The sequence below is a fragment of the Meriones unguiculatus genome, chromosome 6 (assembly GCF_030254825.1).
Source record: "Meriones unguiculatus strain TT.TT164.6M chromosome 6, Bangor_MerUng_6.1, whole genome shotgun sequence".
NCBI lineage: Eukaryota > Metazoa > Chordata > Mammalia > Rodentia > Muridae > Meriones > Meriones unguiculatus.
In genome coordinates, this window is record NC_083354.1 from 33,121,871 (window position 1) to 33,131,077 (window position 9,207).

The window sequence follows — 9,207 nt, forward strand, 5'->3', positions numbered from 1 at the left end:
AGGGCTTGGGAGGCAGAGGCAGGTGGATTTCTGAGTTCCTGGCCAGCCACATCTCCATAGTGAGACCCTGCCTTGAAAGCCAAACAAATCAGAACAACACTCCCCACCCCAAATAGAGAGGATCTTGACACAAAAAAGCTGTGTTTCAGTTGTTTGGGGAGTGGTCAATCCATGAAGCTGTAATGAAACACACAAGCATGGCACCTAGCCCATCTCCTGCAGTGTGAGTTCAGCAAAGGAGCTGGCTCAGGCTGGGGCCCCCGGACCACCTCCCCTCTGTCTGTCCCACAGCCCTGGAGACGGGCACTTTCCCTACCCTTCTCTCCTCAGAGCTCATCTGTGCTCTGAGAATGGTTTTTGCTTCAGCATTTCCCCCGGAGCCACCATTTCACAGGACTAACCCATCACCAAGTCTGCAAATATGATATGCGAACGATACCAAAACTTTTTCAGTCAAGTACTTCTAAAGCATGGGGGGGGGTGGAATTGTTTTAATTTGTCTCTTTTTGGCAGAGGTGGACAGAGCACACTTTCATGGGGCGGAGGTTTATTCTGGAGCACAGACCCAGAGTCTGGGAGGCAGAGTGTGGGGGCTGCCCCGCCATGCCGGGGTCGTGGTGGGGTTCAGCCACCCTGTTGAGGATACAGTTGGGCCCAGGCTCGGGAGTCTGTCATGGCTGCCAGACACAGCTCCATCTAATTGCAGCCCTTTCTCTTCCTTAGGTTTCAGCGCATCCCAGGAGGACATTTAAAATCACATTTACTACTTTACCATCTAATCACACATAAGCCTCTCCCATACCCTCCACCCTCCTTCCATTCAGAGTGTACTTTCTGGAGCTCCATCCAGGGGGGAACTCGTGACGGGAAATGGGAACGGCTCCCACGAAGGCACGATTTCCTTGTAGCTCCTTGAGTGATGGGTGAGGTTCATCAGACAAGGCGAGCCACTTCTCGGAGGAGCCAGGACAAGTGTGAGTTTTGCAGAGCTGGGGGCTCTAGCTTGCTTCTGCTAACCCTAACGCCAGGCCGTTCGACTGGAGGACGGATGGCAGATGGCGTTTCTTGCCATGCACGGAGGCTGGGCTGACCTCATGATCCAGGAGCCGGTGGTTTTCAGTAGATGCAACCTGGGAAGAGAGCTCCGGCTCACGGAACAGCAAAGGTTTGGCTGTGGGACTCAGGGTCCAGTCCGGTGACTTAGAGACACACGCTTAGGGGTGTTATGAGAAGGATTTCAGATTTACTCATGAACAAAGTGTAAGCTCTTCAAGACTGTGGCCTTCTCAAAACACTCAGTGATCTGTGAGGAGTTCTAGTGTTCCCTTTCTTTGAATGCTAAGAGAAGGCTGTGGCCAAACAGCAGATCAAGCACTGTTCTTTCCTGCATGCTCTATTAAGTCTATGCTTAAGAGTTGCACTGACGTTAAAACAAACAAAAAAACAAAAAACAAAACCTTTACGAGATGGTGTGATTTTACAAGGTTTTACCAAAATGATGGTTACAGAGATACCAATACCGGAGGCATTGTTGAGGTTTCTACATTTAAAACAGACACACACACACACACACACACACACACACACACACACACACACACACACACGAGCCTCTCTGGGCTTTGGGAGATGAGTTTTGCCTCAATCTCAAGGCGCCATGCAGTCTTGGTGGAGACGCAGGGAGAGAAAACCAGGGGCTTCTGTTCTTGCTCACATTGCAGAATCAACGGATGTTTTAGGGGCTGCTAGATGCCAGGCTGGTCCAACTGGCTACAGCGTGGAACCTTTGAGATTTGGTGATGAGAAAAGACAGATCTTGGTGGTCAGGTGAATTTTCCAAAATGCAGTGGAGCATTTCTATATGTCCAGAGAAACAACCAGAGACAGACATACAGACAGCCACTCTGAAACCAGGAAAAATGGTTCATTCAGATCCCTCTGTGGGTCTAACTTTGCTTGGGCAGCAGCAACTAACTTTTCTTTTTCTTCATCTTTCTTCATCTTTTTCTTTTTCTTCCTCCTCATCCTTCTCATTCTCTTATACCTCTTCTTCCTCCTTTTTTCTCTTTTTCTTTCCTCTCCTCTTCTCTCCCTTCTCTTCCTTTCCTTTTATCTTTCTCCTCCTTTCCTTCTTCTCGTCATCATCTTCACACCTTCTTCCTTTCTTTTTCTCTTCCTCCTTTTTCTCTCTTCCTTTTCTTTCCCTTTTCTCTCTTCTTCCCCATTCTCCTCTTTCCTCCTTCTTTTTCTCCATATTCCTCCTCTTTTTTCCTTCTCCTCTTCATCATCTTCATCTCTTCTTCCTCTGTCTTCATCTTGCTCTAATATACTTAGTATAAAATTTCTCTCTTGATGGTTTTGTTCTTTGAGATTACCTGGTTGGATTGGTGCCAGAAAAAAAAGAGAAACACCAGCTGCCTATCTGCTGTGGTTTTAAAACACAGTTTGAATTAGTTTTACTGCAAAAAGAAGCAGGGGGAAGAAATCACAGATACATATTTTGAGTAACAGAAGCCAAAGGTTGGGATTTTTAACCACACCATGTGGGAGGAAGGTTGAAGTGACATAGAGAAATGAATTGCTTTCAGACAAATGCGAAAATTTTATTTTAAATGGCGTAAAGTTGGCTTGAAATGTTGGGAAGTTTTGGAATGGTCTTTAAAAGTGATTTCCTAGTTCCCTGTCCACTTGCTCAGCAAGATGGTGATGGTGGTGGTGGTGGTGGTGGTGATGATGATGATGATGATGATTTGCAATCATAGAGATAGAAACACCAGCATGTTTCCCCTGGCATATAAAATAGTCTATATCCTCAAGGCTGGCCCTAATAAACAATAGTCTATATCCTCAAGGCTGGCCCTAATAAACAATAGTCTATATCCTCAAGGCTGGCCCTAATAAACAATGGTCTATATCCTCAAGGCTGGCCCTAATAAACAATAGTCTATATCCTCAAGGCTGGCCCTAATAACCACCAGAAGGAAATGGAAGAGAAATCTGAGAATGGTCTGTAATGGTAAAATGTGGCAAAGTGGTTGTTTTTATATCCTCACAAATAAATATCACCAAGGAAGTGCTGTCCCAGGGGGAGAAAGCCAGTCTTTCCTGACCCTGGGCATGGGGATTCATGTGTTCCTGAGTGTTAGAGCCTAATCAAGTCACGAGGCTCCCAAGAAGGCCAGCGTCAGCTCTCTAGAGTGCAAATATGACGTGACGCTGTGACTTTGGAGTCTTTGACACTGCTATCCCTCCCCTGTCCCCCTTCTCATTCGTTCTCCATCCGCTGGCAGGACTTTTCTGCACAGACATTCTGCCCTCATCTTCCCTGCCTGTCCAAGTCTTGGTCTCACCTCCTTCTCCCACAAAGCACAGCTCCTCCTTCCCTTTCTCCATTCCTGCCTCCTTTCTGCGCCTCTGCTTACCTTCACTCTCCTGTTGAAATGCTGCTTGTGTTTGGCAGCTCCCGCCAAACTGTGAGTGTAGGGGTGGCGAGGTCTCAGCTCCTCTGTTTTTATAGCTTCATCAGGCCTTTGTACACATTAACAGCTCCATGAGTACTGAGCGAATGAAAATTGTGCCTGGGTGTCCTGAAGTGTGCGAGAACAAGATTTGGATGAACAAACACACTCTCACCATCCCCACTCAGGCACACATCCCCCCTTCCCGTCAGCATCCTCTCCGAGAGGCCCATGTCCTCAGATGTCCCGCTGGTCTCTGATGCTCCTGTATCTCTTACTTGCTAGTCTGTGCTTCTCTCTGCATCTCCAAAGATGATGAAAGCCATGTTTTATGAACTAGTTCATAAGAGGAAGCCGAGGTCGAGGTGACCATGGCCCAGCATAGGCCATGACTAAGTGACTAAGGACACAGGCCCATGGCCTGAGGCAGACCTTAGGATCTAGGCTTTGCTGTTATTAGCAATAGCCCCCCCACCCCCGCTCCCTTTGTCTCTATAATTCTGAAATGGATATAACAAACCCAGGCCACAGGGCTGGAAGGACTGAGCAGGCAAATGCACAGAACGGGATTTGCTTTGCCTCCCAGCTCTCTGCCCAGTGTTATTTGGTTGAAACTGAGACTGGGACTTCCTGTTCTGGTGACTTATTCAATACAGCTGATTTCTGGTACAGAGAGCAAGACCCCCTGTCCACTGTCCCTAGCATGAGACATTCCCCTCCACAGGGTTTGGCCTTGTCTGTCTGCAAGGCTTTGTTCCCACTTTGTAGGGAGAAGACAAGGTAGTCAAAAACCCCACAGACATGTCTCTCAGGGGATGAGGCTTGGCCTTGTACACGACCCGGTGCAAGGGAAGAGGAGGAAGAGTCGCTTGTGTGTTGCTTACTATGGTTTGTTGTTGTCATTGCTGTTATGTGGCTCACAGAGATGACTGTGAGCATAAATCAGAGGATTTTTCCAAGAAAGTGGGGGAGGGAGCCTTAGCCAGAAAGCAGAGGGGAGGCTGCTGTGCTCAGGGTGCAGTGGCAGGCAGAGCAGCAGCAGCACCTTGGGGCCAACTGTGGTGACAAAGACAGAGCTGGAGTCACCTCTAGGTGGGAGAGGCGTGGCCTCTGGGACCCGAGGAGGTTTGTGTGGGGAGATTTTCTATGTTTCAATCATAGTGGTGATCACAGGGGAACCCGCATGTGCTAAGAAGAAAGCACCCCATCATCAGCTCAAGACAAGCAAGCTCCGTGCGTATTTAGTATCAGGCCCCAAGAGTGACCAGCCTGGTGTATTTTACTCGTTCCTGGGCAGGAGAGTCTTGATTCTTCCAGACTGAGACCTCCAGCAGGCTTTGGCCTTGGCTAAGACAGCCTCTAGGCTGACTGTGCGTCATCTTAGGAAAGGGTTAAATGGGTCAGCCTCGGTTGCTGGTGCGAGCATTAAGACACACTGCGCGCAAGCAACACTTGGCAGATGGAACGGCAGTGTGGTCGGGAAGGCCATCTTACTGTATTTGTCTCTTGAACCAGATGAAGCTGGGGTGCACCCTCACCCTGCTAGCCAGAGTCCTGCTTGGATGGTCACGGCCAAGCGTAGCTCAGCAGCACTTGGTCTTCTCTGCTTCCTGGCTCTGGAAGCCCAGGGACAGGAGGAAGGGCTTAGGACAGCCTAGCGGGGCCACTGTCTCAGGCTGGTGGGTGGGGTAGGCGTGGCTATCGCAATACTGCAGAACAGACCATTCTTCTGTGGGATGCCAGCACAGGGAAGAGAAAGGACTCTTGAGATTGTGTTGGTGGAGTGTAACAAGTGCTGGAAACCATGGCTTGTCATCCTAACGCTGCTTCTCGCCAGATGGGTCCACGACTCTTCTGGCTCCCGGGCTCTCTGTCTGGCTGGGAAACAGTCATATTCCTGAGAGGCCATATAGTCCGAGGTGAAGCAGGAACATTGGCTGCTGTTCAGTCAACTGCTTAACAACTGTAACCCTGACAGTAAAATTCATGTGATGCTCTAAATGGTACATGTATATTCACTCATTTAATTCCCTGACCACCTCATGGCACTACTGTTACAACTGCTTTGAGGAAAGTAAGAAGTGTCACGCCCCCCCCAACCGTCCACAACGCGAGCTGTAGAGTGGGGGTTTGTTTTTTCAGAGAACAAATAAAATATTATAAATTCCATACACGTATACGGTCTTTTTAAATAGTAGTCATCCCTAGCCTCCCTTCAGCTTCATCCAGGCCCTCACTCCCACACATCTCCCTTCCAACTTCACATTCTTATTTTCAGTGCTGCCCACCGCCCTGGGGTGCGGGCAGCATGCCAGCAACTGTGTCCCCAGAGAAAAGTGACTCCCCCTTCTTCAGTAGCCGTAAGTAGTTCCCCAGCTAGGGGGCTGAGCTCTGCAAGCCCCTCCCATGGCCGTGCTGGAGTGTAGACTGGCTGCTCTTATGCTGGTCTTGTGCAGGTAACCAGAGCCGCTGTGTGTTCATACGCGCAGTGGCCTTGTCTAGGAGACAGCACCCATCGCTCTCCTCCTCATCCTCCAGCTCTTACATGCTTCCCTCCCCTCTTCCCTGATGCTCCTTAAGTAGAGATTTAAAGCCAAGAGCCTGGGCTCCCAAATCTAACAATTCAGTATGGCGCTTGCTGCCTCTTCAAATGTTGATTTATTAACCAGCGATACATGTTTTGTTGTGGTGGGGAAGGCTTGTGACAACTATAAAAATATGCAAAGAATAGTCCTCAGGAGATGCAAAGGTTGGATTCAATCTATTGCATGCTAGAAAGTCTAAAACCAGACACATGCTACAAAGTTTTCCAAATGTGGCTCCTTCCCTCAGATCACGCTTTTAATCCAATGACAATATTTGATGCAAACAGTCAGAAAACCCACTTGGACCATCTGCTGTGTGCTTTTCACTGTGCAGGGCCCCGAGGACTCAGAGCTAAGAATGGAGAAAAGAAGTCACTTCTGCCTGCATGGAACACAGATAGCGGGACAGACAGATATTGAGCAAATGCACAAATAAGCACAACTGTCAAATGTGATAAGACACAGCAGAACGGGGTTCTGGGGCACACCCAGTTCAGACAGGCCAGACCCAGAAAGGCTCACGGAGGAGCCAGGTGGAAGCCACAGGCGAACAGGAGACTCGTGATTCTGTCAGAACTCCACATTTGACAGAAAATTCAAGGACCAAATCAAAATGTGACTTGTGAACAAAAGGCGAATTCCTTCAATGCCAGGAGCTGCAAGGCAGCTTGGGATTTTCCCAGTGCCCTTTGCCGCCTCAGAATAAACCAAAGGGCTGCATTATACTGCTTGGCATTTACATAATGTTCACAGTGCTCCTGCCTTAGAACTTTTTGTCCAAAACCCATTTCTACCTGTCAATTTTTATTAGACTTTGCATATTTTTCTTTAGAAATTTAGCAAAGAAAAGAGGAATTACTCTTTACAAGAAATATGTTTGGCTCTAAAATAATTAATGCTTAAGAAGATTAACCACCGTAGAATTGCTTCGTGGACAGGGGTCCCACCTAGGTGCCCCTGCTTGCAGGATGTAACCTATGGAAACCAGAGTTGGAAGGGAAAGGTCCCAGTGGGCCCTGCAGACAGGGCGCAAGTCTGCAGAAGTCCCCAAGGCTCAGGGTGGGCCATGCCTCCCCCAGGCACTATGCGTATTGCAAGTGTCTGTCATTTCATCAGCATGTAGGTCAGGGAAATGGCTCAGCAGGTACGTGACTCCCATGCTGATGGGAACACCTGACTTCACATCGTCAGAGCCCGGTGAAGTTGTGCTTCACAGCTGCACTGCTAACTCCTGACACAAGCGGTGGAAGACAAAGAATCCCAGAAGCTTACAGGCCAGCTAGTGTGGCACACTCAAAGATGAACAACAAAGAGACCCTTCCTCAAACAAGGACAACAGTCAAGACCACAGCAGAGGTTGTCCTCTGACATCCACACGTGGCCTGACACACGTATGTCTGCACTCACACACACGAAGACATACACACACACACACACACGAAGACACACACACAAATACACACACATGAAGACACACCCCACTAATATACACACATACACACTCACAAAGTTTTTTTTTAAACCCTCTACCAACAACTTACCCAGGACACTCAGAGATGTCTCTGTCATTTCTTCCACACTTCAAAACACTTGATTTCTTAAACTTTCAAGATGATTTTTTTTTCCTAATTCTGTCCTGATTATTAGGGATTTGTTTGGCTATAAACATGTCAGTAAAATATGGAACACAGTTTCCTTTTGAGAAGGAAGATCTTAATGTACAACCTATACCAGTCCCTTCATGGCACATGTGAGGAACTGGATCCAGACCCCGTGTCCCAGCACAGAGCAGAGCTTGTTAGAGCCAGTGCCAGGGAAGGCAGCCTCAGCCTCTCAATGCTCTGTATCTCAGCATTGCCTTCCTTGGTGTCTAAAGACATCCACCACGTAGCTGGCTTCTAGCAATTAACGACAGTGAAATAGCAGATTTCAGAGTCACCACACCTCCCAGCAACTGAGCTCATTCCCCTGGTCCATGATGGTTTTAAGAGAGAAGCCCCTGAGCTGTCCAAACCCAGGGTCATGTCAGTATCCAGGCGTAGACACAAGCATAGAGGTCTGTGTTTGCCCAGACGGCTGTGCACTGTGGCTTCTACTCCTCAGGGAGCTGAGAAGGTGATGTGTCACACAAATAGAAAGCCTCCTGCCAGCTGCATGGCCAGACAAGGCCTGACCTGGAGCTTTGAAGAAGCCCCCATGTTCATGGAACCCAGATTACCCCTCATCGGGCAAGGCCTGCGGTTCCCCATAGGCTTCCGGGTTCTTAAGGCAGCAGGGCACAGGGAGAGCTCTGCTGTTGTCTGTGTGGTAACTGCTTGCAGAGATGAAAATGATGCCAGGCCTCAGAAGTCCAGTCGGCAGCAGGTCCTGGGCCAGCTGACTCCAGGCCTCCCTCTTCTCAAACCAGAGAGTTTGTCTCACAGCATCCGGTGACCCTTAAACAAGGTGCTGAACTTATTTTCATCCCCATTCCCATTTCCATTTTTCTTTTTAACGGTCTTGCTTCAGCCCAGACTTCACTTCCTTTAGAAGAGAGTCCCAGTCATGCCCAGCATCTTTGAGGGGTGAGAACTATAGCTTTCACTCTCATGTCAAACCAGCATTAATGGCAGAAGCTAAGCACAAGTGCTTTCTGATTCTCCACTCTAAGAGTCTCTGGGAAAGCGCCCTACCTCTGCCCGTTGGTCCCTTTACCCAACAAATCATCAATACTTACCCCTGTGTCACTCTCTGGGGTGCTAAGGATGCAGCGGGAAAGATGGATGCTTTTGTAGGTGTCGGATGTTAGGACAAGAGCGAGCATCTCTACAGATGGCGCTGGAATGGCGCCATAGAGGTGGAGGCAGCTGTGAGAAAGATGACAAAGAGACCGTGTGGAGGGTGAGGGCCAGGGAGGGCTGTTCTGAAGAAAGCGCATTTAAACTAAACTGAACGAACAAGAGAAGTCAGCCTGAAGGACAGAAAAGAGCAGTGCTGGGGGGGGGTGATAAAACAAGTGTGAAAGAACCAGAGCAGAAAGGAGCACGAACTCCAGCCACTGAACTACCGGCGAGAACTTCCAGGAAGGAAACAAGGGAGCTGGTGGTGAGGATGGGGAGGGGCCAGGTTATGCCAGGCTGTGCCGTGGGAGTGAACGTGGACCTGGTCTGAAGCTGATGAGAAGC